We start from the raw sequence: 8581 nt of genomic DNA, 5'->3' as shown, positions 1-8581 counted from the left end.
AGAATTGTTTTTATTGTTATTTCAGAATTTATAGGACCATAGATTTAAAACTGCAAGGTAAATTAGAAGTCATTGAAATCAAAATCTTTCATTTTATAGTTGGAGTAGAGGACTAAAGATCATCTGGGACTCAGAGAAGATAAGTGACTTGTCAAAGATCACGCAGATGTAGTTGTATTTTAGTTGTGACTCTTCATGTTCCCATTTGTGGTTTTCTTGGCAAAGGTACCTAAAATGGTTTGCCATTTGTAGTTCATTTTATAGATAAGGAAATTGAGGAAAAGGATTAACAGGACTTGCCCAGGGTTGCATAGTAAGTGCCTGAAGTCACATTTGAATTCAGTTCCTCCTAAGTCCAAGGTTAACATTCTGTTCACTGTGCCGATCTAGCTCCCATAGATAGTAAATGGCAAACTTGAGACTCAAACAAAAGTCCTTTGATTAAATCCAGTACTCTTTCCCCTGACCTGATCTTGGAAGGTTCCTTTCTCTTTAGAGGTGACTTTTTAAAATAGTATTTTAATTCATGGGATCTTAACTTTCCTTCTAAACCTTTTGAAATCTGATCTTCTGAAATCTAGGGTTCATGTTAGATAATATTTGACTTTCTCCTCTTCTATAACATATATTAATATAGTAGCATCCGTGAGCTCATGCCTCCAATTCACACTTATCCTAGCAGGCTACCTTGGGAACTAGGAGTAACCCTATGGTAACCACCAATACTGTAACTCACAAGCCCCCGGGATGTTTCCCATTCCTATTCCCCCAATGTTTCCCATTAAAAATCAGTCAATAGAATCTCTTAGAAAAAGCATTTACTCAAATGGCATGGCATGGCATGGCAAAAAGAATAGTTATACATGGTTATTTATACATGTAAAACCTATATTAGATTGCTTTCTGCTAGAGGAAGGAGGGAGGGAGAAAAATGTGAAACTGAAAACCTTGCCAGAAAATGATTGTTGAGAACTATGCTTTCCCATAAACACACAGAGTCTATGAGGCTGGGGAGAGAGTGGAAAAAACTGTATGGATAAAGGTAGGAAACACAATGAAATTCACAGCCGTGACTGTAAGGAGCTTCTTCAGAAATTTTCCGGATGGGTTAGATCTTGGTGAGATGACTCATTCCATCTCTCAACTGGACTTACTCCTCAAAGAGCACATCTTTGGGAATAACCTGGTCCAGGCCAGACATGCCACTCAGCTGTTTGACTGGTTCATTATCAATTTATTACTACTGCCAGGATTGAACAACAGATTACTTTGGAGGCCGAGCATTGGTTGCCATTAGGCTGAATAAAAGGGAATGAGTTTGATTCCTTGGATTTATTTCTTAATAGGTACTTGTAGTCCCCACCACCTCGCACTCTCCACTGAATCTCTGGTTCAGCTTAATATTATCATAGCTAGAGTCATTTGGTATTCTTTCATAAAAGGGAAAACCTTTATCCTAGGATTGACAGAAGTCCTTCTGTTTTAAATTTCTTGGGCATCTGAGCCTTGTCATCTCCCAGGAAAAACTGGAAGAAGTATAGTCTCTCTTGTTTAATAATTCTTTCTGGTTCAAAGATATATTACTACAATGCAGGACCCCACCCTTACATATGGTGACCAGTTACATTTCCCAGATGTCTGTTGGGGTCCTCTTGCAAATAAATGTCTTGGGGAAAAGATAGTAAGATAGTTTGTGATCTGTGACTCCCTCATTGTCTTTCTTGGGCTTTTCAGATACAACTGAGCTACTCAAAGTCTAGACCATTCCAAGAAATGGAATACTTCATTTAGACCTAAAAATCCCTCTTTTTATTTCATTAATGTTGCCCTTCACAATCTTTCAAGTCTGCTAAAATCTAAATAGTGTAACGTTTAAATTGCCCTAACACAAAGATGGAGTGGTCATCTCTCCCAAAGGGACCACTTTTATCCCAATTTCCAATTCCTTCTTTCTGGTAAAAATTGGACCCAGATTAGAATTTCTCCTAGTTGAATTTTCCATCTTTTGAAGAATGAAATTGTCATTTAAATATTAGGTGATCGATCTGCTTTGACAAATAAGAGTTCTATCAGATGTCTAAATTATTTCATGCCCCAATATCAGTTTGTGAACTGTTTCTCAACATTTTCATCTTTCTTCTTTCTGTGTTAATGGTCTGAAAGATATTCCAGATGCTATTACTTCTGTTTCTGCCCCCATTTATCTTTGGCCACATCCAAACTTGTCTCCTCCATCACGATCTTTGTTTCATATCGATTACTAACTTTATTTTGTGTATTTGTGTTTGGGTATCTAAGGAAAGGTGTTCTATCTTTTCTTGGATTTTGTCTTCTGTAAATTTCCAAAGGAGTTTTTTTTTCCCTTCTGATATTGTAGCTATTTTCCATAGCACTTACCTTGGTGACTTGAAATAGGAACTTTTCCCTTTCTGTTTTCAGCTTTTTTTAAAAATTAGAATGGAGTACCCCCCACATTGCAACAGAAGCCAGTGTGGCAATTATACTTCAGTACCAAATGTCATACAAACCTATATACTGCCTTAGGACTTAGATCCAGCTAGAAAATTTAGAAAATATGTGATCTCTATATATTTATATATGTCTGTGTGTGTATATATATTCATATATGTGTATATATATTTCATTTCTAATAATGGTTAAAATGTAGATAATGATAAAAAAATAAAAACAATCCCTTCCTTTAAGGAGTTAATGATCTATTTGCAGAACTACAACTGAGCAATGGTGGGGGAGGGGAGATGGAAGAGAGAGTATTCAGAATTGAAAATAAAACCGAATTTTAAAAAATTAGAAAAAGAAATGACAGTGACCAATAAAAAAGAGTATATAAATAGATAATTAATTGCATGTAATAAAGAAGAAGGAGGTGTTTTCATGCTGCCTCCCCCATTAGACTGTGCTTTGAGAGAAGAGATTTCTTTTTGCCTTTCATTACTTAGTAAATGCTTGTTAATTGACTTTTAGCTCTAAGTAATAATAGCTACCAGTTAGAGAATACTTTAGTTTGGAAAGTGCTGTGCTTTTTTATCTCTTTTCATCTTCACAACAAGCCTTCAGGGGAGGTGCTAAAATTATCTCCATTTTACAGATAGGGAAAATGAGGTTGAGAAATGAGTAGCTTTTTCAGGGTCACACAGGTAGTTAGTATCCGAGGTAGAATTTGAACTTGGGATGTCCAGTGCTCTTAACCTCTGTAACAACTAGAAGAATAAGAGTAGTTGCAAAAGTCCTCATAGGAGAAGTGAAATTTGAGCTAGATCTTGATGAATGACCAGAATTTAGATAAGAGAAGGCACTTTAAAAGTAGGACTTTCCTTGTGAGTAGGTAACAAGGCAAATCTAAGAGGGGCAAAGGGTGAGCTGAGATGAGGGAAGACCTGTATCATCCTTCTGTATTTGTCTTCCTCCAATATCTAGGTAGCCAAGGTTACATATAATAATGGATCAGGTTTATGGCTATAGAAATGAAAGTAAGCACTGAAGAGGGCTTTTGAGAAGAAAGAATAAAATTTGGTAAATGATTCTGAATTGAGAACATGAATCTTCACCATTTTGACAATCTTTTCCCTCTCCTCACTGAGTTCCAAGAGTTTAGGATGGGTGCAACTCCTTGGTATTTTGAGCCATACCCTCTCCTATCATCCCCTATATATCTAAATATGTAAAAATATAGATGTGTGTATATAATATACATAAATGTACATATATACATATATATTTATACACATAGTTTATACAGATCACATATTTTCTAATATCAAAATCCATAGTCATTTCTTTTTTTTTTTAGTTTTTTTTGCAAGGCAATGGGGTTAAGTGGCTTGCCCAAGGCCACACAGCTAGATAATTTTTAAGTGTCTGAGGTCAGATTTGAATTCAGGTACTCCTGACTCCAGGGCTGGTGCTCTATCCATTGTGCCACCTAGCCTCCCCGTATAAAGTTATTTCTTAACCACTGTTACCACTCCCTATAAAAACATGGTAAGGCCTGGAAACAGTACTCCACATCATTTAACTTCCAAACCATGATGCTACATAGGAACGCCCCTTTCCATCTTTCTCATCTCTTTTAGGTATTATTTTCTCTTATTAGAATGTAATTTCTGGGGCAGCTAGGTGGCGTAGTGGATAAAGCACCAACCTTGGAGTCAGGAGTACCTGGGTTCAAATCTGATCTCAGACACTTACTAATTACCTAGCTGTGTGGCCTTGGGCAAGCCACTTAACCCCATTTGCCTTGCAAAAACCTTAAAAAAAAAAGAATGTAATTTCTTTGAGGACAGGGACTGTCTTGCTTACTTGTATTTTTTTCCAACATAGTTTCATACATAGCCTGGTATGTAGCATAATAAATACTTTATTATCCATCTATTGGTCTCTCCATTCATTCACCCCACTCCTCCAATCATAATTCTATCTGACTTCTCTGACTTCTTCTCTGACCAAAACCATTCCTCTTCATATGTTATCTTCTTCTGTTAGAATGTAAGTTTTTTAAGGAGACGATGGACTATCTTGCTTGCTTGTATCTCCTTCAATTAGTAAGAACTTAATTCCTTCATTCATTTACACATAGTAAAACTAGATCTTACATATACTCATTATCCATTTACAATCCTTCTAAATCCAGATACTGCTTTGAGCCAGGATATATATTTGGACTGTCCCAATCCATAGGCAGATCCCAAATCAAGAGCCTTAGTATCATCCCTCTATATTAGTCTTCCTCTAATATCTGGGTAGCCAGTTTTACACATAATAATTCATACAAAATACACATAATAATTTGCAATTATATAATTCTTTTAGGCTCACACTTCTTGCCTTGGTTCTTTCAAGGGTGTTGTCACAACATGAACTATTATTGCAAAAAGTTTAAGAAAAAATAATCTAGCTTGCTCAGGCCCCCAAAATATAATCCATATGTAAGAGGTGGTCCCCCCATAACATGGAGGGTCCAAGTCATTTACAGTATCTCCCTGGTTTATTTGTGTCTACTCAGGCACCACCTATGGAGTGTCAATCTATAGCACAACTCCTTTTCAAGAATGATCATCAGATTTAGCTCTTCTCAGCAGTTTGGTGATCAAGAACAATTCTAAAAGATTGTAATGGAAAATGCCATCCACGTCCAGAGGAAAAAACTATGGAGTTTGAATGAGACCAAAGAATATACTATGTTCATTTTTTAAAACTTGTTTTTAAAAAAATATCATTCCCATTCATTATAATCCTTCTCTCACAACAACAGGACTAATATGTAAATATGGTAAACATGAGAATACATGTACAATCTATATCAGATTACTCACTGCCATGGGGAGGGAAGGAAGGTAAGGTGGTAAAAAATGTGGAACTCAAAAGCTTATAAAAGCTAAATGCTGAAAACTATTTTTACATGTATTTGGAAAAAATAAAATAGAATAACAAAAAAAAAATAACCAGTTGCCCCCTTAAAAGCAATCATGTTCACAAGGTATTACACATGCAACATTTTATTTTATTTACATAAAAAGAACATAGAAAGGACTCATCCCTGAGTCCAGAGACAGTCAAAAAATTTACTTACCTTTCCTCTTGGCCTTAATCTCCCCTTATAGAACCATATAATTTCATAGTATTACTTGGGCTGGGAATTCACAGAAGAAAGGACTCAAGGTTTCCTTCATCCTGTTAAGGTTCTGCATATTTTGGCTTCATTTGCTGTTCTCCAAAAGATAGTCTTTTGCTGATTATCTCTCTGCTTGTGACTCCTTTGCTAGCCTCTCTCCTCTTGGCCTTATATCACTCCACTGTGATTGTCATTTGTTCCCAGCAACCAGCAAGGTTACCATTGCTTGTCCCTCACAGGTGTATCCTTAAGGTTTCTCCTTCTCCTTCAGGGATAGTACCAGTTTTCCAGTAATACAACTGTTGCACGTGCCTAGGATCTGAATACCCCTGGGTTAATTGAAACTTTTCAGCTCTTTTAGACTCATGGTTAGAATGACTTCAGGTTATTTAAAACTTAATGTTCCTTCACCTGCATCCAATAGCTTTGTCCCTGAAAGTATCCCCTCCCACCACCAACTCATACAAAGAGTCTCCTTAATTGGCTATAGGAATATAGTGTTGTTTCCCTCTAAGATAACTGTATTTTCCACTCAGGTATAGTCTTGGTGATTCCATCTGACAACTCCTCTATCCCTTAGCTTAGTTAGCATCTCCCATTGAATCTTGGAGTTTAGTGGGTCTCTTACACTTCCTCTACCCACTTTTCTTCCCATCGCCACTCATCTTCAGCAGCTTAGGTCAACTCTTCTAGAGTCTTTTGGAGGGGAGGCTTGTTGGAGGTACCTGTTACTGTTTTTGGAGGGGATGAACTTGGACAGTGACAAAGATTCATACCCTGGCTATATCTGGATGGGGGTAGAATAAAAAGGATTAAAGTCAAAGAAAATGGTAGAATGATGCTGCCAATGAAAAAGAAAAACCTTCTAGTAGTCTTCCACCATGAACCTCTTATGTCTGCATACACCTGCCCTTGGGTTTTTATTCTCATTTAGTCATTCAGTTGTGTCAGACTCTTCAAGAACCCATTTGGGCTTTTCTTGGCACAGATACTGGAGTGGTTTGCCTTTTCCTTCTCCAGCTCATTTTACAGATGAGGAATTTAGGCAAGTAGAATTAAGTGACTTGCCCAGGGTCACATAGCTAGTAGCATCTGAGGCCAGAAGATGAGTCTTCCTGACTCCAAGCCCAGTAGTCTATCCACTGCACCACCCAGATGGCCTGGGCACCCTTCAATTTATGGGCCCCTCTTCCACTCTGAACAAAAGACTCAGTCATCACCCATTTGTCTTTCCCTTTTTTCTACTTTTGTGAAAAATAAGATTCCCAAATTGCCTTTAATTAGCTTTAATAAGTCTACTTTTTTGCTAATTAAAACAATTATTTTTCAAAAACCACATTTATTGAAAATGAACAGAGTTGTTCAGATTTAAAAGTCAGCATTTTAAAAACACCCACTACCATCATTCAGACTTAACCCATTCAGATGTCTTGCTCTTAGGTCAAACCTTAGCCAGATAGAAGACTAAACTACAAATAGCTACCTATTTCCCAAGAAATATCAAGTGACTGGTACGATCCTCAAACTCTAGCTCCTTTTCTGCTCAGGACAAGCAAGGAGGACATAAAATTGCCTATTTCCTTTTTTTCCTGGCTCTCTCAGTTAGAATCAGCTCAAATCTGGTTTCAGACGCTTACAAATTGTGTGACCCTGGGCAAGTCATGTAACTCCATTTGCCTCAATTCCTCATTTCAGATGGGAAGATGCAAAAAATGAAAACACCCCTGCCCTCAGGGAACTTATAGTCTAGCTGAGAGAGACAAGAATAAATATAGATATATAAAATAGCTTGAGGGAAAGGCATTAATAATGGAGGTTGGGGGGAAGGATCAGGAAAGATCTTAAGTGTAAGTTGTACTTGAGTTGCACTTACAGGAAACTAGGGATTCTGAGAGACTGAGGTGAAAAGGGAATAGATTCTAGGAATAGGAGACAGTCATTAAAAAGACAAAAGTTGGAGTATCATGTAGGAGGAACAGTAAGGAGGGCAATTTGATTCCACTGCAGTGTATGTGGAAGGAAAGGTTGTAAAAGACTTTCAATGCCAAAGAGAAAAATATACATTTATGCACACACACACACACACACACACACATACACACACAGTAGTTGTGTGACCCTGGGAAAGTCATTTAACTCTCTTTGCCTCAAACAGCTGCAGAAGGAAATGGCAAACCAATCTAGTATCTTTGCCAAGAAAACCCAAAAATGGGGTAAGGAGAATCAGACACAATGGAAATGACTGAACAAAAGAAATTTAGTTTGGGCAACTATGGAAAGGATGGATTAGGGAGGGGAGACTTAAAACAAATTAGGAAGTTATTATAATGGATCAAGGGAGAAGTGATAAGAGTTTGATTTAGGATAGAGGCTGTGAGGAGAGAGAAGGGAAAGCATGGGGTTGATGTTGTGGAGGTAGAAACAACAAAATTTGGTAACTGCTTAGTATGTGAGGGGAGTGAAAGCGAGAAACTGAGGATGAAACCAAGTTTCTGAACCTGGATGACTGGGATTGGAGAAACCTTCCACATAAACAGGGAAGCTGGTTTTGGGGGGAAAGATAACATCATTGTGGGACAAACTAAGTTTGAGATGTGGATGAGACATCTGATTTTAAATGTTCTAGTAGGCAGGCGATGGGCTGGAAATATAGATTCTGGTAACAATAAGTGATCGGATGGAGCCAGCTGGAGCTCTCTGCATTTGTTAGAAAAGCCATTAAACCAACAATCTCCCATCTTTTGTCTCTTATTTCCCTGTACCTTTCATCTATGGTCATGGATTAACTGTCTTAAAATGAGCCTGTTTTTAAGAGCCTTCACATGAAGAAGCCAGGACTTGGGTCAGCGAGAAGAAGCAAAACAAAATCCCTTCTCTAACCCACTTTCTGCAGACGGTGCTTTCTGCCAGCATTGTCCCCACCAACTTCTCATGAAAAGAACCCTCTAT

This window comes from Macrotis lagotis, chromosome 2 (assembly GCF_037893015.1).
Source record: "Macrotis lagotis isolate mMagLag1 chromosome 2, bilby.v1.9.chrom.fasta, whole genome shotgun sequence".
Classification (NCBI taxonomy): Eukaryota; Metazoa; Chordata; class Mammalia; order Peramelemorphia; family Peramelidae; genus Macrotis; species Macrotis lagotis.
Note: the sequence above shows the minus strand (reverse complement) of the source record.